Source organism: Armigeres subalbatus, unplaced genomic scaffold (genome assembly GCF_024139115.2).
Source record: "Armigeres subalbatus isolate Guangzhou_Male unplaced genomic scaffold, GZ_Asu_2 Contig1203, whole genome shotgun sequence".
NCBI classification, from domain to species: Eukaryota; Metazoa; Arthropoda; class Insecta; order Diptera; family Culicidae; genus Armigeres; species Armigeres subalbatus.
Window position 1 is genome coordinate 1 of NW_026941961.1, and position 10,190 is coordinate 10,190.

At 40.7% G+C, this 10,190-nt stretch overlaps 1 pseudogene; it reads right to left on the bottom strand.

Moving 5' to 3' along the window:
* Nucleotides 1-3,866: 3,866 nt before the first annotated feature.
* LOC134202401 (uncharacterized) lies at nt 3,867-4,804 on the bottom strand (annotated as a pseudogene).
* Nucleotides 4,805-10,190: the final 5,386 nt, after the last annotated feature.

Sequence of the window (10,190 nt, forward strand, 5' to 3'; positions counted from 1 at the left end):
GTTCATACGACCCGTTTTCTCAGTGCATGATAAGTGAGAGATTTTCTCATGCTCATTTGGATTCAAACCCTGTTTATGCTGTAACAATTTTTATACTGTGTACTTAACTGTTACCAAATTGAGGTTACGTGCAGACGCTGCAGAACCTAATATTATCTTTTATTGAAATCGCGCGGCGGTCTTATCGCGACTTTCATAATACCCGCATGACAGTCGCTGTAACACGCACTGTTAGTTGATTTGACTATTTTGACGTTTGGGGCCCTCCTTAGCCGTGCGGTAAGACGCGCGGCTACAAAGCAAGACCATGCTGAGGGTGGCTGGGTTCGATTCCCGGTGCCGGTCTAGGTAATTTTCGGATTGGAAATTGTCTGTCGACTTCCCTGGGCATAAAAGCATCATCGTTGTTAGCCCCATGATATACGAATGCAAAAATGGTAACCTGGCTTAGAAACTCGCAGTTAATAACTGTGAAGTGCTTAATGAACACTAAGTTGCGAGGCGGCTCTATCCCAGTGTGGGGATGTAATGCCAATAAGAAGAAGAAGAAGATTTTGACGTTTAGTGCTTTTAATCAACGAGAGCTGTAGTAGTTGGGTTTTGTTTGTTTTTTATGCAATTTTAATTTAAATTACCTTGTAGAATGTTTAAACTAGTTGTTCTCATGTTGCAAATTATTGCGGAACGAATTCTTCGATCGTAAGAAGAGAGCTAAAGTGTATCTCCGATTCACAAATGTTTCCAAGATTTAAATTTACACAACGTTTCCAAAAATCTATAAGTACTGCTTCGATAAGAAGAATCTTACTGTCTGAAGACTACAACTGGAAAGTTTTGGAGCGTTGTGCAGTTTAATTGCGACAAACAGAGATACACCGTTTTTTCATTGAGTTGAATAAGTTTCATTGGGATATCCATAATCTGTTGTTCTTAGATGAAGTATCTTGTTATAACCGGAGTATGCTCCAAACTAAAGGCTATGCCGTAGGAGAGAAACTTGCATACCGAGGTGAATTTGTAAGACGACCCTGCTGTTCTCTTCTAAGTTTTGTTGGCTGCAACGGAATATTTAAAACGTATCCAACTGAAGACACCTTCACTCGTGCTAATTTTTTTGATTTATTTATCTATTTATCATCAGACTAAGGCCAGAGTGGCCTGTGCTGCACATAAAAGACTTCTCCATTCAGCTCGGTCCATGGCTGCACTTCGCCAACCACGCAGTCTGCAGGAGGGTCCTGGTCGTCCCTCCACCTGATCGATCCACCTTGCCCGCTGTTGCAGCCCTTCTTCTTGTTCCCGTCGGATCGTTGTCGAGAACCATTTTCACCGGATTACTGTCCGACATTACCTTGTGGCTTGCGTCCCCGGCCCACCGCATTCTTCCGATTTTCGCGGTGTGAACGATGGATGGTTCTACAACAGCTGATGCCGTAACTCGTGGTTCATTCTGCCTCCTCCACGTACCGGTCCACCATCTGCGCACCCCACTACCATAGATGGTACGCAACACTTTCCTTTCGAAAACTCCCAGTGCGCGTTGGTCCTCCACGAGCATCGTCCAGGTCTCGTGTCCGTGAAGAACTACCGGTCTTATAAGCGTTTTAGTAGATAGTCAGTTTGGTACGGCGGCGAACTCTATTCGAACGGAGCGTCTTGCGGGAGTCCAAAGTACGTACGAGATTTCAGCCACTATGCGTCTCCGAATTTCTCTGCTGGTATCGTTATCGGCGGTCGCAATGGAGCCTCAAGTACACGAATTCTTCAACCACCTCGGGATTTCGTCTCCACCGATAGAAACTCGTGGTGGGTGGCTCACGTGACCTCTCTTGAGCCTTCTTCTGCTATCATGTACTTCGTCTTCGACGTGTTGATGACTAATAGTCCAATCCGTTCAGCTTCGCTTTTCAGTCTGGATATGAGGCTTCCTCCATCCTCTCAAAGGGATTACGTGCTGGCATGATATCACAATGTTATCGGCGAAACCCAAAATAACTGGACGGACTTCATTAAAATCAGTACCACTCGTGTCAATCCCTGCCCTTCGTAATTACTCCTTCCAAAGCGCGATGTTGAATAACAGCAGACACGAAAGACCATCACCTTACCGTAACCCTCTACGCGTTTCAGAAGGGGATGAATGCCCCTGAAACCCGAACTACGCACATCACCCGATCCATCGTCGCCTTGATCAACTTCGTATCAGTTTATCCGGAAATCCGTTTTCGTGCATTAGCTGCCATGCCGCTGGTCCCTGATCGATTGTATCATATGCGGCTTTGAAGTCGATAAATAGATGATGTGTGGGCACGTTGTATTCGCGGCATCTCTGGCAATACCTCGACGTATGGCGAACACCTGGTCTGTGGTGGAGCGTTCCCACCACTAAATCCTGCCTGGTACACTTACGAACTCTCTTACACAATTGGTGTTAGTCGGCGGCATAAAATTTGGGAGAGTACCTGCCCAGGCACGTTCAGCAATGTGATTGCGCGGTAGTTGCTACATTCCAGCTTATCGCCCTTTTTGTAGATGGGACACACGACACCTTCCATCCACTCCTGCGGCAGAGCCTCGGCAGAACCAAGTTTTTTGATTGCATTGCTCAATTCATATCATCTGGTAAAGCGAAGCGATATCCAGGTCAATATTCCTTGTGGATTATGGACGGAACAAGGATACATGGTCACCGATCTTTTGTCGAGTATCTTCGTTCAATGGGAATATTTGTAATATGTTTGCCAGCCTATGCACCATCCTACAGTCCTATTAGACTGGTTCTTCCGGATGTATAAAAGTTCTTTAAAGAACTTACGCGTGAAAAACAGTTCAGAAGATCTAGCTATAATAAAAACAAAGCGATTCAAATCCTTTAAAGCATTTTTCAATAGGCACCGGATCACAAGAGAAACAGACGTCTCACTTAAAACAAAATGCGATCAAAATCCTCGTCATGGAAACATTATCTCTCGATGCTAAATTCACCGTGTGTGGACAGGCGGCAACTAGATGGCGGTAGTGCGCAAATGTCAAACACGAGCAAAAACGACGAAAGCGACATCGGTGGCCGATTGACCACTTACAAAAAGTTGAATCCACCGTTAAAAAGGTGAACGATGGAACATGGGTTGAGTGAGACGTCTGTTTCTCTGTTGCTGGATATTTTCCCGGCGGTACTTTCAACTCCAGTATTGGATTGTGTCAAAATACTGTGTAATTATTGTCTAATTTTGAGAATTTCGATCAAACACAATGAAACAGTATTGAAAAATGGAATAGGGGAACTGTACCGGTTTTGGCCATGTTCACAGTATAAAATTGTTACAGCATATATATACGATTCGATTCATTTTTCCATCACATGTTAAAATTACAGGTCGTCGTTAATATGGAGCTTGTATTCAATATTGCATACAAGAAAAATTTGGTTGGAAAATAAGATTCTGTTGAACATAAAAATATGCGTTCAAATATTTCCATGTCATTAAATTTTCAGAATTTTTAACTGTGTTCCTAATTTGGCCAATTTTGCGAATAACTTCAAAAATAAAGCAATTCGCGAGGGTTTTATTAGTTCCATATAGTAGAATATCAAATATTCCTTTAATCTAATACTCAATCAACAAATTAAAAGAATGTGCCATAGTGTGCAGTATACATTTATTTTAAAAATGTTACGTAATATATTAGAGTTGAAATTCATTAAATTTGTTGGGCAATTTTTAAGAGTGTTCATGGCTGGAGAAACACTCCGTGTATAGTAATGATTGACGAACGTTATTGACAGCAAATGTAAAAAATATTGGGAGAAAAAAAATTTTTCTTAAACCTTTTATTGTCCGAACGAAATTACAATAACCTGACCATTATTCGTTATCAACATCGATACAGTCAGCAACAGTTTAAGCCAATTCTAATAAGGAACAATTCTCTCTTGCAGTACCGGAGTTGTTCATTGCACGCAACATTTCATCGTACTCCCTTTGTTTAGTCTCCATCAACGTAATCCTTTTTCACATAATCAAAGAAGATTTTTGGATATTATCGAAATCGTTTTTTAGGTTCTTAAGGATTCTACTGTAGGCGTTGTTAACGACCTTTCTCGAGTAGTGTGTCACTATGAACTGGGAATAGTCACAAAATCGGAAAATCGGTACACAATTATTGAGATATCTTTCGATACCCACACAGTATAAAAATGTTACAGCATATATGATGTAACAAAATGGCTCCGTTCGATTCGACTCATTTTTCCATCACTTTTTAAAATTACAGGTTGTCATTACTATGGGGCTTGTACACAATATTGCGTACAAGAAAAGGTTGAATGTAAAATTAGAGGTTATTGCACACAAAAATATAGGTTCAAGTATTTCCATGGCATGTAATTTTCAGAATTTTTAACTGTGCAGTTTCGCAGCATCGACTGGTCAATCTTTGTTGGAGGATAGTTACGTTTACTGGACTTATCCTGGAATACCATAAAGTTGGTTTTTGAAACACAGAGCTTCTTCATCCCATGATACTATCGCAGGCGGGCCTCAATCATCCAAAGTTGGGTTAATTTGAATCGTTGAATAAGGCTGCTCGGTCGATCAACATGGAGCAAAAATCCCAGACTTGTTTTACAACATCTTCAACTCTGTTGCCTCCTACCGACAGCGACCCACTCGGATATAGCGATTTTTGGTTCTTGAAACGTTTTCCAAACACGGCCACTTTGAACTGGAACTTCTATGGCTCATTGTGTTTCTTCGTCGGAGATCCATCCGTTTCATCGGAAGGCTTGGATTGACATATGTATCTGAAAACAACATTCGTATGTAAAATTAAACGCTGATTATACTGATTAGCTGTTTAATCTAACTATCATGATCATTGGTGTAATATTTCACTTCTGCACAGATACCAACAACCTTTCGTCCCACTGAGGAAGCTGATAATTGCATACCGACATTTTCATGGCTGCTCATGGCGCTTCAGGAATCATCAATTTGAAGATATTCCTCGTCCAAGAACTGTGGTGAATATTTCGAAGCACTGCCAGCCAATTCTAACGGGTCATCTAATCCTTCACCATGTTGCATTAAAACAACCTCCTCACTTTCACTTGCACTTGTAATTTCGACGTTCGCTTTCAGAAAGACCCTCCGTGGAGGTTTCATTTTCCAGCTCCTCCATTCCGATGCTGAAACTGTCGCAAAGTTGTTTTTGTTTATTATCCTTGACTGCCGATTCTAATCGTTGCACACGACGTTGACCTGCTGTAAAATGCAACAAATCTAATGTGGAGAAGCTAAACAACTTCAATGATGAAACATTAATGTCAACAAGTAAAACAAGTTTGCTTTATCAAAAAGCTACTGCCACTAGTCCAAATTTGAATCGTTGTTTATTTTTATCGAGATGGACAGTATCACATTTTTTTTTTTTTGTTATAATATCCATTGGCGCAATGCATATGCACAGCATATGTTTCAAAATGGACAGAATTGATATGAAATTCTTGCGAAAAAGAATCCACGTGTCTTGGAGGGACTCTTCGAACCCTCAACCTCCTACTCTCTAGATAGGCGTGATAACCCCTACAACAACAAGACCACTTCCTTAAAAGCGGTCACGTTTGCGGGAAAAGCCATCAGAATCCGAGCGTACCAACCTCCACCGCGGTTAGCTTCCTTTTTTACCAAGTTGAATATCTTTCGGATAGCTTGAGTTTGTCCAATCTCCACATGTGCTTTGCCTATTGTATACCCACAGCCAGTTGAGTGCACATTGTTTATTATAAACGAGGAGGATCAGCCTCCATGCCCCTCAGGAACCGGTATCTGGGCGGGACGGTATAGAATGCGAATTCAATCGCGCTCTGCTGTGCCAAAGGCTTGCTGGCTAAAGCATTTGATGAGTTTGATTGCCTTTAACGTGGGAAGCGGTCGCGTGTACTCAGACGACTAATGACGGTGAAAGACCGACACTGATGATTACTAATTAATTGCATATTATTCGGCAACTCGGCCGTTACGAAAACTATTTTTTTGTTAAATATCTTGGCTGTGCATATGCGTACAGCATTATGTTTCTGAAATGGACAAATTGATATGAAATTTGCGAAAAAGAAGATCCACGTGTCTTGGAGGGACTCCAGACCCTCAACCTCCTACTCTCTGATAGGCGTGGATAACCCCTACACAACAAGCATCTCACTTTCTAAAAGGCTGGCCACGTTTGCGGAAAAGCCTATCAGAATCCGAGTACCAACCTCCACCGCGGTTATTGGCTCTCTTTTTGCAAATTGAATATCTTTCGGATAGGGACAAATCCCTTGCCCAGACAGTTCCTGGGGGGCATGGAGTGCGATCCTCCTGCGTTAAATAAACCAATGTGCACTCAACAGCTGTGCAGTGTTGGTAAAATCACTCATAAATTTCTGCAATCAACGAGCGGCTCCCAAAGTGCGATCGAAATCGTTCTGCGATTTTAAAGGAATGCATCATACTTGAGTTTTTCTGCGTAACAAAACGCATCATTTCACCCATTTGCCAAAAAATCATTTTTTGGTTTAAAAACGCATTTGAAATCAATTTTAGAGGCAAATTTATTGCTTATACATAAAAGAGTGTCTAATGTTTTACACGACAAACGTCAATTCACTGTTTTTAACGAAGGAGAACGAAAAGAAAAAACTCCCTACGATGATTCAGATGGATGGATTCAACTCATCCATGAGTTCTTAGGTGCTGAGTTGGGTGCGTTTCAACTCACGCTTGATTTGAATCATCCATGAGTTTTGAGATTTTGAGTTTTTACCAACACTGGCTGTGGGTATACAATAGTAAAGCACATGTGGAGATTGGACAAATCAAGCATCCGAAGATATTCAATTTGCAAAAAAAGAGAGCTAACCAGCGGTGGAGGTTGGTACTCCAGATTCTGATGGCTTTTTCCGCAAACGTGACCTTTTTAAGTGGTCTTGTTATGTATGGGGGTTATCACGCCTATCTTAGAGAGTAGGAGGTTGAGGGTCAGAGTCCTCCAAGACAACGTGGATTCTTTTTCGCAAAATTTCATATCAATTCTGTCCATTTCGAAACATATACTGTTGCATAATGCACAGCCAAGATATTTAACAAAAAATAGTTTTCGTAATATGCAGCCGAGCGTTGCCGAATAATATGCAATTAATTGTAATCAAGTCGGTCCAATGCCTACTCATCATTAGTCGTCTGAGTACACGCGACCCGCTTAGCGTTAGAGCAATCAAACTCATCAAAATGCTTTAGCCAAAAGCAAACCTTTGGCACAGCAGAGCGTGCGATTGAATTCGCATTCTGTTTCGTCCCGCCCATGAACAGTTCCTGGGGGCGGCGGAGTGCAAGATCCTCTCGTTTAATAAAACAATGTGCACTGCTTGGCTGTGGGTATACAATAGTAAAGCACATGTGGAGATTGGACAAATCAAGCATCCGAAAGATATCTGATTTGCAAAAGAGAGCTAACCGCGGTGGAGGTTGGGTACTCAGATTCTGATGGCTTTTTCCGCAAACGTGACCTTTAAGTGGTCTTAGTTGTGCTTAGGGGTTATCACGCCTATTCTAGAGAGTAGGAGGTTGAGGGTCTCGAGTCCCCTCCAAGACACGTGGATTCTTTTTCCGCAAATTTCATATCAATTTGTCCATTTCGAAACATACGCACTGTGCATATATGCACAACCAAGATATTTAACAAAAAATAGTTTTCATTACGGCCGAGCGTTGCCGAATAATATGCAAATTAATTAGTATCACATTATTATCGTAGCATCTTAAGGCATCAGCTAATCTATTCGACTTATGTTCTCTAACATCATAGCCCTTCGCCCCAAGGATCATGGCGTGCTCTTAGATAGCGGTCTCAGTTAGGGGATCCACTACAATGATGTCTATGATCAACACCAGGCCTAGTTGACTTAACCTAGGACGGGACTTACAAAAGGAAAAAAAATGTAACCCATCTGCAACCAGCAAGCGCTGTCACGAATTGTCAGATGCAACCAGCACCTTTTTACAACTGGAAAAGTATAGCTGTCCCTCAAAAAGTATTCAAAAAGATGGTTTTGTTTTACGAGTACTTTTTCACTTTGAAAAGTATTCTGAAAATAGTTTCAACCAGCTTATTGAACTATTATGAATACGTGTTTTATTTCCGATAGGAAAATCTTTATAAAATAAGTTTACAAATCCAATAAATCACAAACACTTTTATTGTGCTCTGAAGATTCTACCCGGGATTTAGGTGAAACACTCAAGGGAAACAGTTGTTGAGAATCGATGATCAACTGTGATGAAAAGAAGAACAAGTGTCAAACAAGGAAAAAAGAAGCCCGTCTTTGCAGGTCTCATACCAGCTTGACAACTAGGCGTTATTCTTCTCAGCTTGCCGCTAAAGTTTCAAGAATTCCTCGATGCCTCATATCACCCTTCTTGCATACCTGTATTATAAATTCAGTAGAAAACCGAAAGATTATAGCCGCTATGTGAAATTGGATTTTCTCTCGCAATTCATACGTTAAACTAATTTCGGAAGTAGTGCGCTGTATAGCACATCACCAAATAGAAAACAGCACTTCCCTTTGAGATTGGGTTTTTAATATGTAGATGTAAATGTTCTTCTGAGGTCCGTCCATAAAATATACCATGCTTTTAGGGTCATCTACAATCCACGTAAATATTTTAGAAGGGTGGCTGGTAAGTATGCAAGGTCTTACTTTCAGAATGTATATGGACGGTTGTTCATGAAAAAAGAGGGCAGGTATTATATTGTCCAAAACCTCTTCAAATATAACGTGAATAAGAGAATGAAACTGTGACATAATTAAAATATTCAAGGACCATAAAAATGTGATAAAGAGGAACCCTCTAGCAAACCCGTTTTTTTCTGTAAAACTCAATTATTGTGACATGTTATGGCGATAAAATTTATTCAAAGTATGAAACAAGAACAAAAATTAATCAGGACCTTCTTGCTTCGTCGGACGATCTTTTTCCTCTTCGGTAACAACAGGTTGAACCACTTTCATTAAAGAAGTTTTCTTTTCTTCTTCAATTCCTTGAGGAGCATTTTGCCAACGTACATTTGTATCAAATCAAAAGAGGATGAATCCTTTATAACCAACATTAATTCCTTCTTGGAAAACAACTAGCAGTATTTAAGGTCTTTACTGTTGATATTGTTTGCGTATCCAAGTTCATAACGACTTTTTTTTTCAAACACCACTTTTCGCATGGAATCCACGTACGGGTGTGGCTTGCAGTGGTTTATCGCATACTCCAAAACGGTGAGCATTGAAGAAAAAATGCACGCAGACAATGGGAATGCTCGTATGTAGGGACAAACAGGCTCAAAGTTTTCATTAAAGACCAGCAGCCTTAAAAAATAATGCTCTTGAAGCAATCCAACCGTGGAAGCCATATGACCTAGAAAATAAGTTCTTAACTTACAAATAATTGAGAACTTTTTGCAAATCCACTGAAAAAAACTGCTTCACCTGGTAGCACTTTGTCAAAATCATCTCGATAAGACAATCGTGATTCCTTTGGACGTTGAAGATGTAGTGCATGTCCTTTTCCAGGGCAAGGAAACTACGCCACTGCCGCTAAAAACCGGGTATTCAACCTCTTGGACCGGTAATGGAACGTTTGCCGGCTCCGCAAACAGAAAACGATCACCTGTTTCTTTTTTTAAATCGAACCCGAGGAAGTCCTCTTCCGATTCCGCGCCACTGGATTGTCTGTATTGGATATTCCATTTCCGGTTCCACTTCTACCGACAGCAAAAAATCACACCAAAGAAATACATACGTCGCTCGCGAAATGTAAAAACAAATTAACAACAACTATCTCTCAGTTCACGGTGTGACAAATATGCGTACATTTTTCGCCTGACCAGTGAATTTCGCGGCATAAGTGTCACATTCGGGGTTTGATAGAAAAACGTGGGAAAAATAGTTGTTTTTGGCAATGTTTCAGTCCGGCCCAACGAATATGAATATTCTTTTATAGTTTATTGCGTTAAAGTCAATAAAAAAGCGAAATTATGCGATAATCGGATGAATGCATTTTGAAACTTCAAATGCGTTTTTCTCATTTTTCTCGTTTGTAACATGTGACATTTATGCGTCCGACGGCAGTGTTTTTCTTGCACAAAAAAATTAT